This window comes from Bactrocera dorsalis, chromosome 1, assembly GCF_023373825.1.
Source record: "Bactrocera dorsalis isolate Fly_Bdor chromosome 1, ASM2337382v1, whole genome shotgun sequence".
NCBI lineage: Eukaryota > Metazoa > Arthropoda > Insecta > Diptera > Tephritidae > Bactrocera > Bactrocera dorsalis.
In genome coordinates this window covers 14,013,204-14,026,556 of record NC_064303.1, presented here as the reverse complement: position 1 = coordinate 14,026,556, position 13,353 = coordinate 14,013,204, and the positions used below count along the sequence as shown (strand labels likewise).

Here is a 13,353-nt window from a genome sequence, read left to right as displayed (position 1 = left end):
TAAAGGCGTTAAATCGCATGATCTTGGTGGCCAACTTACGGGTCCATTTCTTGAGATGAATTGTTGTCCGAAGTTTTCCCTCAAAATGGCCATAGAATCGCGAGCTGTGTGGCATGTAGCGCCATCTTGTTGAAACCACATGTCAACCAAGTTCAGTTCTTCCATTTTTGGCAACAAAAAGTTTGTTAGCATCGAACGATAGCGATCGCCATTCACCGTAACGTTGCGTCCAACAGCATCTTTGAAAAAATACGGTCCAATGATTCCACCAGCGTACAAACCACACCAAACAGTGCATTTTTCGGGATGCATGGGCAGTTCTTGAACGGCTTCTGGTTGCTCTTCACCCCAAATGCGGCAATTTTGCTTATTTACGTAGCCATTCAACCAGAAATGAGCCTCATCGCTGAACAAAATTTGTCGCGAAACACATTTCGAACCGAACACTGATTTTGGTAATAAAATTCAATGATTTGCAAGCGTTGCTCGTTAGTAAGTCTATTCATGATGAAATGTCAAAGCATACTGAGCATCTTTCTCTTTGACACCATGTCTGAAATCCCACGTGATCTGTCAAATACTAATGCATGAAAATCCTAACCTCAAAAAAATCACCCGTTAGAAGTTCACCCAAGTAAGGAAAGTTCTCTGATCGCCATTCTCGTGGGAGTAGCCAGAAACGCTTCATTTACATATGGGTCAAGCAGTTCATGGCTTCCGGCCTTAGGCCAAGTATCCTCTGGACAGCAAGAAAACATCCATTTGAAGGCGAGCTAAAGTGAAAAGTCGAATAATCCCTCTTCAGGGTTATGCACTGGGTTTGGGATCCGCCACGTAAACAACGCCCCCAATGAAAGTCTCGGATGAAGGTTATAACCGCGGTATGGAATGTATTTGTCCGATTCAACCCATTTTTTACATACAGTCATACCATTATAAGAAAAGGACTTTCCTTAATTTCAATTACACTCATCATCACACACTGACTGACATTTTCGATCAAAAGTCAACTATAGGTACTGGGGTCAAAATATTTGGTATCTAGGGACTTTAACATTTTTGGTTGGATTTGAACAATTGTCGGTCATAAGATGGCATACACTAATGGCATTATGAAATTTAAAATAGTATTATATGGGAAGTATGCGTATTTGTTATCCGATGTCGTCCATTTTCGTTCCAATTTTCACACCGGCTCCCATAAACCCCGCTCATATGATCTCAGAGATAAAATTTAGTGTCTCTGGCGTATTTAGTTATGGCACTTTTTAACAGTACCGTTATATAGGGAGTGAACGGTTTATCTTCTTATAATATTTGTGCTGGGCGAATTGGGTTATTGTAGCTTTATTGGCTTAGGAGATATGTACGTTAAAGTAACCTGAAGGACTAGTTCGCGTATATACAGACTGACAGACGGGCATGACTAAATTTATTCAGCTCGAAATGCTGATCATTATATTTTATAGGATCTCAGATATGTTACAAGCTTCGTGACAAAATTTAATTTTATATGTACCTTCTGAACTGGGTAGTTTAATTGCAAGTTGAATGCAATATCCTCGGAACAAAATGTAACGTAATCGCAACCATCATCCAAACGAAAACACACACTCAAACTTTTCTTTCCATTTCTAGAATACATTATTTCAAAAATTTCTAACTACATTTCCAATTAACGATAAGTTTGTTGTTATTTCTTTATAAATCTACGTATGTTCCAGAAATACAAGTATGTGGTGACACCAACACTTGAGGGGGTAGCCCGGTTTTTAAGTGACTCAAAATTGATAACATCACATTATAGACATATGACAGCATGTCATTTCTTGGTACTTTATTTATAATAACAATAACAACAGAGAGCGAAAAATATTAACTTTTTCATAACCGATTGCTTAACACTCTAATCAAATCGAATTAGTGAGAGCTCCACTAGGTGCATAGTGTTTATAGATAATAGTGAAGCCTATAAGAGCGTGTTATTTCTATTTATTAGAATAAATTGTTATAGTACGATATAGTATACATATATAGATAATATATAGATATCTTGCATAAACAAATATTTGTATAAGTATTTCCTTCTATATAATATATTTCTCAATAAATATATAAACTTATATTCAAAGTGGGCACGAAAGCGTTAATAACATAGTAAACTCTGCTGAAAAGTATGAGGCCTCTTAAGCATTCAGAAACCTTAGCTGCGAGTGTACACGAAGACCTTGGAGAGACGATTTAGCGCCGTTCCCAGCAACTCGGACTAACGTATGGAATGACTTTGCGCATTTTACGTCGAGATCTGAAATTGAAAGCGTACAAAGGATCCGACAAAGGATCGAACCAAAGCAAAATTGGCGCATTTGGGACGAAGAGAATCAAGAGCTGCCATTGCATCCGGAAATGCAACGATTTGATGTGGTTTGTGGTCCGGTGCAATCATCCGTCCATATTTCTATATACCCCCTTAATGAGAGAAACTTCAATAAGCAGCTAATTTCAAGTTTTGAGCCGGTTGATTGGCCACCAAGATCGTGTTATATCACACCGTTCAACTTTTTACTGTGGGGATATTTAAAGTCTAAAGGCTATGCGAACAATCCCGCCTTGGAAAAAAACATCACGCATGTCATTATCCTGTTATCAGTCGAAATACTTGAATGAGTCATCGAAAGTTGGACTCAACTGATGGACCATCTGAGACGTAGCTGCCGCCAGCAGTTGTAAGAGATTATCTACCAAATATAAATGCCAAAGAACTAACGGTTTTCTTAATTTTTGATAATATCGAGTAAAAGATGGAACCTGCAAATATACATATAGGTAGTGTATAATACTTTTGGCCTTGTTAAAAATAATAAATATTTATACTGACTCATTAATTGACTTGTCATCGAATGGAATCAGTCGGACTTCCCTATTTACGCACAAACATACACATACATATGATTCATCACTTAACTTTGTTTGAGCTTACTTTCAGCCAATGTGTTATATGCATAAATACATATGTACATGCTACAAAAAACGTTTTTCGCCTTTCTTAATACAACAGCTTCCAGATAAAACTCATAAAAGGCATAAATCAATTTCATCACACAAGTAGACATTGCTTTATTGAGTAAAAGAATCTGAGCATTCAAAAAAGGTTAAGAATGAAAAAGTTACACCTTATAAACCATCTAAACAAATTTCACCCAGACTGGACCATTTAATCCACAAACCGGATCAATAGAAATTTCTGAATTTATGTTCTTGTGAAGTTTGATATCTATGAAAATGTTTGTCTCCAAATTTTTATCAAGGAAAAACAACGAGTTTTCTGATTTTGTGTTTTCAATGATATCCCGGCAACTGAATCGTTTAAAATGTATCAGAAGTGTTTTCGGAAATCTAGTTTATAACGGCATAAAACCTTGAGTGAAGGTCGTGAAGTCATTGATCTCAACAACTCGTATGGATCGACTCACGCTATTTTGGGTAAGAAGCTTGCCAATGCTAGGCTCATACTAAAAGACCTGGAGCTGAAGCTGAGGATCTCAACAACTCTTATAGAACGATTCAAGAAGTTTTGGTTAATATTTTGGTCAATAATTTGGGTAAAAAACGTGTTAATGCTAGGCTCATACTAAAAGACCTTAACCTTTTTCGAAATCGACATAGAGTAGAAGTCGCTAAAAGCTGCTTGATAATGTAGCTGAGGACACTACATTCATCAAATGCATCATTACTGGTGCTGATAGATTTTTTCCCACTCTCTTTTGACATTTATCTTCAGTAAGGTTCGGAGTCAGTGGCCTCAACTTTAAGAGCGCTACGTCCAATTTACGATCGTCAGATCAACAATTGAGCGTCTAGTAGAAAAAATTTAATCTACAGGTACAGTTGAAAATGTTCCCGTGCCAGTGAGACAAAGAAGTGCCCGTAGTTTCGAGAATTTACCCAAATCAGTCTCCCACACGACGTTCTCAAGCGATGGGGATCTCTGTGACGAATTTTGCAAAAAGATTTTGGCCTACATCCTATAAGATCAAATTGACGCAATAACTGAAGCCGCTAGAACATCAGAATCGTCGTGTGTTCGTGAATTGGGCTGAGCAACAACTTGAAAATTATCCGGATTTATGTACATCGAAAAGTCATCTTCAGCGATGCGGCTCACTCATTTTCATTACTGACTTTGTCAGTAACCAAAATAACAAAATATGTTATAGATCAGACAGCAATCCACACCAATCACCATTGTATCCTGAAAAAATTACAGTTTGGTGGGGTTTATGGGCCGGCGGCATCATTGGGCAGTACGGAAGAAGATCAAGAGCAGCACGTTACTGTGAATGGCAATCGCTACCGCTCAGTGATAACCGAATATTTTTGGCCCGAATTGGATTATATGGACTTGGACAATATGTGGTTATAACAGGACGGCGCCACAAGCCACAAAGCAAATGTTACAATCGATTTATTGAAAATTATGTTTGGTGAATGTGTTATCTCATGAAATGGCCCACACAAATGGCCGCCTCGGTCGTGCGATTTGACGCCGTTAGACTATTTCCTGTGAGGCTACGTCAAGTCAATGGTCTATGACAACAAGCCAGCTCCGATTGATGAACTTCGTACGAATATCGAACGTGAAATTGCAATAGCATTGACCGATTTATGTTTGAAAAGCGTCGAAAATTGGGTTCAGCGTCTGGATTTCAGCCCGTGGTGGCCATGCAAAAGTTTTATTAAAAAAAAAACTGTTATATACTCCGATAGTGAAACGTTAATCAAATACTGATCTTCGATGGCATTTCAATTGGTTGGAAAGTATTTGAAACCTTTGTCAAAAGCTTCAACGTCTTGTAGTATTATTTTGAATGAGTATCAGACCACTTTTTTCAACTGAGCAACCAAAATAATAAACTTACTAGAAGGAATTCATTCTAGAAAGTATCTTAAGCGATTTCTATTCATCTGTGTTTGCTTGAGCTTATCAAGCAGAAGTCATTGAACTTGATCGTAGTCTCTAGAAGATAGCTTTAGAAGAACTTTATAAATCATGGAACTTTGACAGCCCAACGACAAAACTCGATCATATGGACTTCGGAAAAAGCGGTTATCCGCATAATTTTACAATGAAATTAAAAATTGAAGCGGATCCCTACTGAGACATTTGCAACTAACCTAATTAAGTTCGATAGGTCTGTAAATCGTAAGACTGAAAATATAAGCAGCTATAAACAAATATTTGTATTAGCATATTCCTTATAAATATTTATATATACATATATATATATGTAGATAACAACGCTAAAGATCATTCCATTGATAAGTGTGGCAAGCAGCAATGAATACCGTATGAATGGCGTGACTTAACGGCAAACCTGTAACCAACACCTGTGCTGCATATATGTATGTATATACTATACATTGCATCTGGCATTTAACTATGCAATAAAACAGTAGTTAACAGCAACAAGCCGGCGGTGGAGCGTTGCAAGCGTAGACAGCAGTGGCAGTGGCAGCAGCAGCAACTACGTAGAATGTGGCCAAGCAACATATCGTTTTTGAGTGTTTCGAACGCGTAATGATTACAGGGTCAGCAACGCACTTAGAAATAAAGGCAAAAAATGGCAATACAACAACAACGACGGCACTGACACTGACAACTTTTATTGTTGTTGCCATTATATGTAATTTTTTTGTTTTGTTTTGCTAACAACTTTCAAATGCGTTGTGGGACAGCCGCCTGTTATGGTAGGAGGCGCGCCAACTTTGTTAATTTATGCACATTTTTAAGCCGCGACACGCACAATATATGTACATATTTATTTTCTGCTTTTTGTTTGTTGAATTATATAATTTTATGTAACTTTTCGTTGGCATTACACGCGGACTGCATATATTGCGCATGCGTGCGACTTGATTGATGATGATTTGACGTTGATTTTTAAATTATTTTATTTTTTGTTATATTTTTTAATTTTTTTTATTTTTTTGTAAAATTTTTTTTTTACCTAAACTTTTTTCTGGAATTAAGTAAATCTTTGTTGACAACACACACGGATTGCATATGTGATAGCAAAAACTAAATATTTTGCATAATTTATTTCAAAACGAATACTATTATTTTTTTTTTAATTTTTCTATTGCATGTTTGAAATTTGTTTCGGTTAATTTTTTTTATTTTATTATTTTTTTATTTTATTGTACAAAATTACATGGCAGTGTAACCGACTTTTTAACGATTTTTAGATTTTAATTTTTTTTTTGTAAATTTATTTTATTTATTTGTTGTTATTAATTTTTTTAAATTTTTTTTTTAATAATCTTGTTTTTTTATTATTTATTATTTATTTTTTTTTTAATTAAACTGTATAATGCTCAAAAAATATTTTTATACTCTCGCAACAAAGTTGCTAAAGAGAGTATTATAGTTTTTTCACATAACGGTTGTTTGTAAGTCCTAAAACTAAAAGAGTCAGATATAGGGTTATGTATACCAAAGTGATCAGGGTGACGAGTAGATTTGAAATCCGGATGTCTGTCTGTCCGTCCGTCCGTCTGTCCGTCCGTCCGTGCAAGCTGTAACTTGAGTAAAAATTGAGATATCATGATGAAACTTGGTACACGTATTTCTTGGCTCCATAAGAAGGTTAAGTTCGAAGATGGGCAAAATCGGCCACTGCCACGCCCACAAAATGGCGGAAACCAAAATCCTATAAAATGTCATAACTAAGCCATAAATAAAGATATTAAAGTGAAATTTGGCACAAGGGATCGCATTAGGGAGGGGCATATTTGGACGTAATTTTTTTTGGAAAAGTGGGCGTGGCCCCGCCCCCTACTAAGTTTTTTGTACATATCTCGGAAACTACTATAGCTATGTCAACCAAACTCTATAGAGTCGTTTCCTTCAGACAATTCCAAATATAGTTAAAAAATTGAAGAAATCGGATAATAACCACGCCCACCACCCAAACAAAGGTTATGTTAAAAATCACTAAAAGAGCGTTAACCGACTAACAAAAAACGTCAGAAACACAAAATTTTACGGAAGAAATGGCAGAAGGAAGCTGCACTCAGGCTTTTAATAAAAATTGAAAATGGGCGTGGCGTCGCCCACTTATGGACCAAAAACCATATCTCAGGAACTACTCGACCGATTTCAATGAAATTCGGTATATAATATTTTCTTAGCACCCTGATGACATGTACGAAATATGGATGAAATCGGTTCACAACCACATCTTCTTCCAATATAACGCTATTTTGAATACCATCTGATGCCTTCTCTGTATAATATTTACAAAAATATGTAAATGACGGATAATGAAATCTCGATTATCTCATGCGAGAGTATAAAATGTTCGGTGACACCCGAACTTAGCCCTTCCTTACTTGTTTTTATTTCTTTTTATTAATTTTTTCTTAATCTTTTTTTTATTTATTTTTTTTTAATTAAACTGTATAATGCTAAAAACAGAAATGTTAATTTTTTTCATTTTTTTTTCAAAACGCACACTGTGCATGTTTTTTAACAGTTTTTCATTTTTCATTGCGTATTTTGGATTAAAATTAAATAATATTATATTTTTTGTTTTATTTATTTTTTTTATTATTTTTTAATTTTTTAATTTTTTTATTGTTATTACATATTTATTATTTATTTATTTTATTTTTTTAATTAAGGTGTATATTAAAAAAAATAAAAACTATTTTTATTTCTTTTTTTCACGATATTTAATTTTTCAGTTTATTTATTTTTTGTTTTTTTAATATTTATGATTTTTAAACTATATTGTACAAAAAGGCAATATTAATTATTATTTTTAGTATCTTTATTTAATAAAATGTTATAAACATTTTTAAATACTTTGTTTTACATTATTTTTCGTTTTATTTATTTTTATATAATTAAATTTTATTTTTTTTTATTTTTTTTTTTATTATTATATTATGTAATTATTTTTATTTTTTTTCATTTATTGGCATACACATAATTTATTTTTCAATATTTTTAATATGGTGTCAAATTTATAAAAAGAAATAATATTTTTTTTTTGTTTTTTTGTATGTTTGTATTTTTTTAATTAATTTTTATATAATTTTTTTTAACAAAACTCTTTCAAAAGAAATAATAATTTTAACTTTTCATATATTTTTTCAGAAAAATTTAATTTATTGCGATTTAATTTTAACAAATTTTGTATATTTTATTAATTATTATTTTTAATTTTTTTTAATTTGCTCTACCCACGCAATTTTGACAATTTTTAATATTTTATTTTTTGTTCTATTTATTTGTATTTATTATTTTTTATTTTTTTTTATTTATATATTTTTTTTTTATTGTTACTACACATTTATTATTTATTTACATAATTAAGGTGTAAATTTTCAAAAAAAAAAAAATGTTTTAATAATATTTTTTACACACTTTAGTAATGTTATTACGAGTGCGACCGGATTTTTCACGATTTTTAATTTTTCAATTTTTGCAAGTATTTAAAATTATTTTTTATTTTTTGTTTTTTTTTGTTTCGTTCATTTTTTTTTTTTAATTTTTGTTTCTTTTATTTTTTAATTTAATTTAATTTTTTAATTTTAAATTTTTTTATTTAATAATATTATTTTTTTTTATATTTGTAAATTATCATTGCAATTTGCTTAAAATTATTTTTAATTTTTATAATTTTGTTTTATTTTTTTTAATTTCTTTGTTTTTTTTTACTTTTTATAACCTTTTTTACTATTTTTAAATTTAATTTTTTCGCTTAAAAGCTTTTTTCTATTTGTCACATAAATTTTTTTAAATTATTTGTATTTTTTGTTTAAATATTTTTTTATTTTGTTTCCTTTTATATTTTTAATTATATTTATTTATTTATTTTTTTTTTTAATTTAATACTTTTATTTCAATTTTTTTAATTAAACATTGCACTTTTGTTTGCCTTTTTCACTTCAACTCTCACACACAATTTATTTCGGATTGACAATCGCCGCCGCAGCTATTTACACACACGCACTCGTGGTTTGCATTGGCTAAACAAAAACAGACTTGCTGACACTGCAGCAGCGCGACCGCATTGCGGCTAAATGCACACAGCCCAGAGCCATTCACCGCATGGATCATGTTGTTTTTGGCATTCCGGGGATTGTTTGTGCTTTTTTTTTTGTATTTTCCGTTGCACACATGTATTTTTGGCTATCCGCTAGAGCTCGCCGCACATTTCAAGTTGTACGAGTATGCAGATTGGTGTGTTGCTGTTGCACGGTGCCACACTTGAGATTTTCGCAGTTCGTTCACTGTTCCCTAAGATTTGAGGTTTCGCAATTTGCTATCTGCAACCCTCCAACAAGTGTACATATATGCTTAGGTGTGTATATGCGTGTTTTATGTGTGTGTGTTGGCATTTTGATTTATTTTAGCCGGTAACAATGCGCCGTAATTGAAATTATCAACATGTTATTAGACATTAATAAACTTTCGATGGATGCAATAAAATGCGTAATCACCTTGTTATCTTTATAAGCAGGTACATATGTATGTAGGTACACAGCCTTGTACATGTGAACTAAAACACTTTTTTCGTAGTTGTTATATTTTTTTCTTTGTTTCGTATTTATATTTGAACCACAAGAAAGCAAAAAAATTACCACAAAAACAACAGGAAAAAAATTTAAAAACAACAACAATAAAAATTATCTAAAAACAACAACAAAAAAATTAATACCAAAAATCTGGAAAAGAATAAATAACGAAAAATTTATAGAAACAACAACAAACGTTATTAGAACAACAACAACAAAAGAATACCAAAAAATTAAAGAAAAAACTTAAACGAAAACAAAATTTTTTAAAAGTAACAACAACAAAACATATTAATAAAAAACAAAAAAAATTAGTAATAAACAACAAAAACTATTTTAAAAACAACAACAAAAAATGTATACAAAAAAGAAAAGCAAATGAACGAGATTTCAAAAACAATAAAAACAAAAATTATTTAAAAGAGCAACAACAAAAACCTTAAAACCAAAAATTTAAAAAAATATGAACGAATATGAACGAATATTAAACAAATTCTTAAAAGCAACACTAACAAAATTTAAAAAATAAACAAAAATTAAAGAAAAAACAACAAAAAACCTGTAATAAAATAAAATAACGAAATAATATTAACAACAGAGAGCAAAGAAACATATTATAAAAAGCAGCAACAAATATTAATAAAAATTACAACAAAAAATTAAAAAAAAAAAACACACAAAGAAATAATTAATATGAGAAAGAAAGAAAAAAAATAAAAGAAATAAAAAAATTTTAAAAAGCAACAACAACAAAAAAAATAAACAATGAAAAAATGATTTTAACGACTAAAATTAAAGTTAAAAAACTACAAAACCAAAAATTGAGATACGCAACAACAAAAAATATTAATAAAATACAAAACGAATAGAGAACAGCAAAAAAAAAAAACGAAAATATAGAAAGGAATAAAATGAAAAAGAACAACAACAACCGAAATGAATAAAATAAAATAAAGAAGAAAGAATCCAGAAAGTATAAATAAAACAACAACAAAGATGTTTGCTAAAAACACCAATCAAAGCCCTAAAACACAAATTAATAATATTTTATTGTATTTAATGCACAAACACACACACATACAATATAAGTATGTATAGACGCGTAAAATAAAAGTACCGCCGCGCGATCACAAGACACGACGTTTACGTTTTGGTTAGTCCGTTCGGTTTTGCTGCTTATTAGACAATGCACAACGATTGAACGCACGCACGTAGCCACTTCACTGGTCACTTGGTCACTTCTTCGTTTTAAGTGTGTGTTTCCTTAGTTAATTTATTTGTAATAATTTAATCACCTTTCTTTTCTCGTTTGACCGTCCGTTCACAATTTTCCAATTATACACCGTTTTGCGCCAAGTTCGCTACTTTGTTCGCGTGTATCGAGTTCAACAGTCGTCAACTAACTGCTCGTCGTCGTCACCGTCAATTGCTGATCACTAGTACTGGAGCTGGAGCTGAACGGAGCTGGCTGCTGGCTGTTTTGCTATCTGCGGCTGTCGTCGTTGCCGTCGTCGTCGTCGCGTTCTCGTTGCTGTTGTTGGTCGCTGTCGGTATTGACTGCCGTTAATACGTATGTAAATATTTAGGTACAGCTGATGTGTTGCCTGATCGACATTTCGGAAGTTGGCCAAAAGCACCGCATTAGCGTTGTGTTGTGTCTGCGCCGGCGATAAGGGTGACCAGTTCATAAATCTTTCGGTGCGCGAGTATATTGTCGGGTTGCCTATAGCTTCGGTTGTTAAGCATTTGTAGAATATTTATTGCATTTAAAGATATTGCCTATCGCAGTTTGAAAAAAATTCCCTCAAGCGGTGAAGCTAAAGGTTGTGGAGGTCGCAATTTGTTAAAAATGCAGAGCGGAAGATTAGATGGAAGGAATTAGACAATTACTACCCCAATATCTATCTTTTAACAAACTTAAGTTGAGTCCTGCGAATTGGCTGGAATCAGGTGATCAATGGGAACTAAATTTCTTTTCAGCCATTGTTAAACACAACATTTTTAAAGCAGATACGTGTGATAATCTCCGTGCCATCATCTTCGATTTCCGATCCGTTTGGAAAAACACAGATTTTGGATCCAAATTACATCTTTTATCTCCAATCATGGGTTCGCATTGGCTTCGAAGCTTAGGTACTTTCGGAGGTCTAACCTTGTTTGGATCGGTAGGTTTTAGAATCCATTGTGGCTTTACGTGGGTATCTGCCTGCGAAGGCTCAAATTCACGGTGCTTTCTGTTGCTAGAAGCACGTAGATCAATACAACGCGTTGATCAGCGCCCCAAAGCATAAGTGCATGCACAACACTATAATCTAGAAGAACCAAAGCATGAGTGCCGCCACATACACTTATACTTTGGTTACAATTGGTTTGGGTGTAAACCAAAAGAAAACACCCTAGCCACCTTGGTCGGGTACGAAGCCCATCTAAAACCTCTGCCGCACTCTGGGTCCGGCACTCGGCCGCAGTGCGACTGCACATTGGACAAATGCCCTTCCTGCATTTAGGTTTAAACCGCAGCCACCACTAATCTCCACAAAGGGCCAAAAACCCAATGAGCAGATTGGAGTTACCTCCAAGGGCTAACTGTTCCCCGTGGTACCAGGTGGTGCGTGGTGCCGAGTTGACAGTTTTTGTCCAGTTAAAATCTGGATTCCTTTGGATTACGAAAAATCGACGTGGTGGGAGCGGAAGTAAAGCCTTTCTCATATAGGGCCTTTTGAATCAAAGAAAACCCCTCGAGGTTGAACTTAGATTTAATCGAAAGAATTCATGGTTCTCACTCGATCTCCATTTTTTTTTAATTTGTATTTTGGTTTTAGTGGTTTTATATTAAACAAATAGTTTACGATGAGTATATCAGTAGTTCTAACATGATATTGTTGTTGTTGTAGCTGCAGAATTCTGTTCTTGATCGTAAAAAAAAAATCCAGATAAAAAATTCGGGTCCGTTCGGGTTACGTAGACACACTGTCATGGGAATAGGTTCATATAAAAGTATGAGGTAAATATTTTTCTAACCATATTTTACAAAAACAAGCAAAAGTTTTAGATTTTTTGTTTTTTATTAAGAAAATAATAATTCAATTTAGCTGGTCACCTTATTTTATACATACATCAGGCATTCATACAAAAGCACACATTCGCAACAATAAGTACATGCACATGTGCGTATGCATGCACATACATACATATGTATGTATGTGTTTAGGTACATACCTCTTTTTCCGGCGCAACCAAGTGCTTTCGTAATAAGTTCCCTTATCCAAAATTCGCAATTTAGCAGCGTTCAGCCCGTTTCAACCCCCTTCAGCGAGCGGCCAAAGGTGGGAATGCGCGCGCAGCAGCTGAGACACTGCATTTTAATAATGATTATCGAAAACAAAACAAAAACAACTAAGCCGCACAAATAAAATATGATAAACTGTGCAAAGTAATTATAAAAAGCAAACTGCACAATGGATTTCACTATAAATTCAGCACATAAGCACTTTATTATATATTTGTGCATAAATTGCATTCGCACTTCCTTGGTCTACAAACCACAAAATAAAATTTTGAAAGGGAAACCAACTGACGTTTAAATATTTGCTGTTGTTGCACATAAAATACCGGCGCACTTTAGTTAAATGAAAACAACAGCTTTATTACACACAACACTAGTTGATAATCCACGCTTTTTGGAGTTGTTAACCTCTTCAAGGATCACTGATTGTCAAGGTGACGGCTTTCAATGTTTTAATATTCGTCAGCAGTTGCGCATGCAAT

At 33.3% G+C, this 13,353-nt stretch overlaps 1 protein-coding gene across 4 annotated transcripts in view; it reads right to left on the bottom strand.

Moving 5' to 3' along the window:
- The window catches only part of LOC105228488 (hypothetical protein), an 84,445-nt gene extending 71,452 nt beyond the window's left edge, over positions 1 to 12,993 (bottom strand). Inside the window, exons 1-2 of one of the 4 annotated variants that reach the window (XM_019991112.3) lie at positions 10,667 to 11,103; positions 9,511 to 9,604 (exon numbers count right to left, since the gene is read on the bottom strand). The gene's annotated coding sequence lies outside the window, so the exon portion shown is untranslated. Of the gene's footprint in view, positions 1 to 9,510; positions 9,605 to 10,666; positions 11,104 to 12,804 lie in introns of those variants that run through there. The other 3 variants (XM_011208338.4, XM_029551209.2, XM_011208337.4) reach the window with 3 other exon arrangements.
- Positions 12,994 to 13,353: the final 360 nt, after the last annotated feature.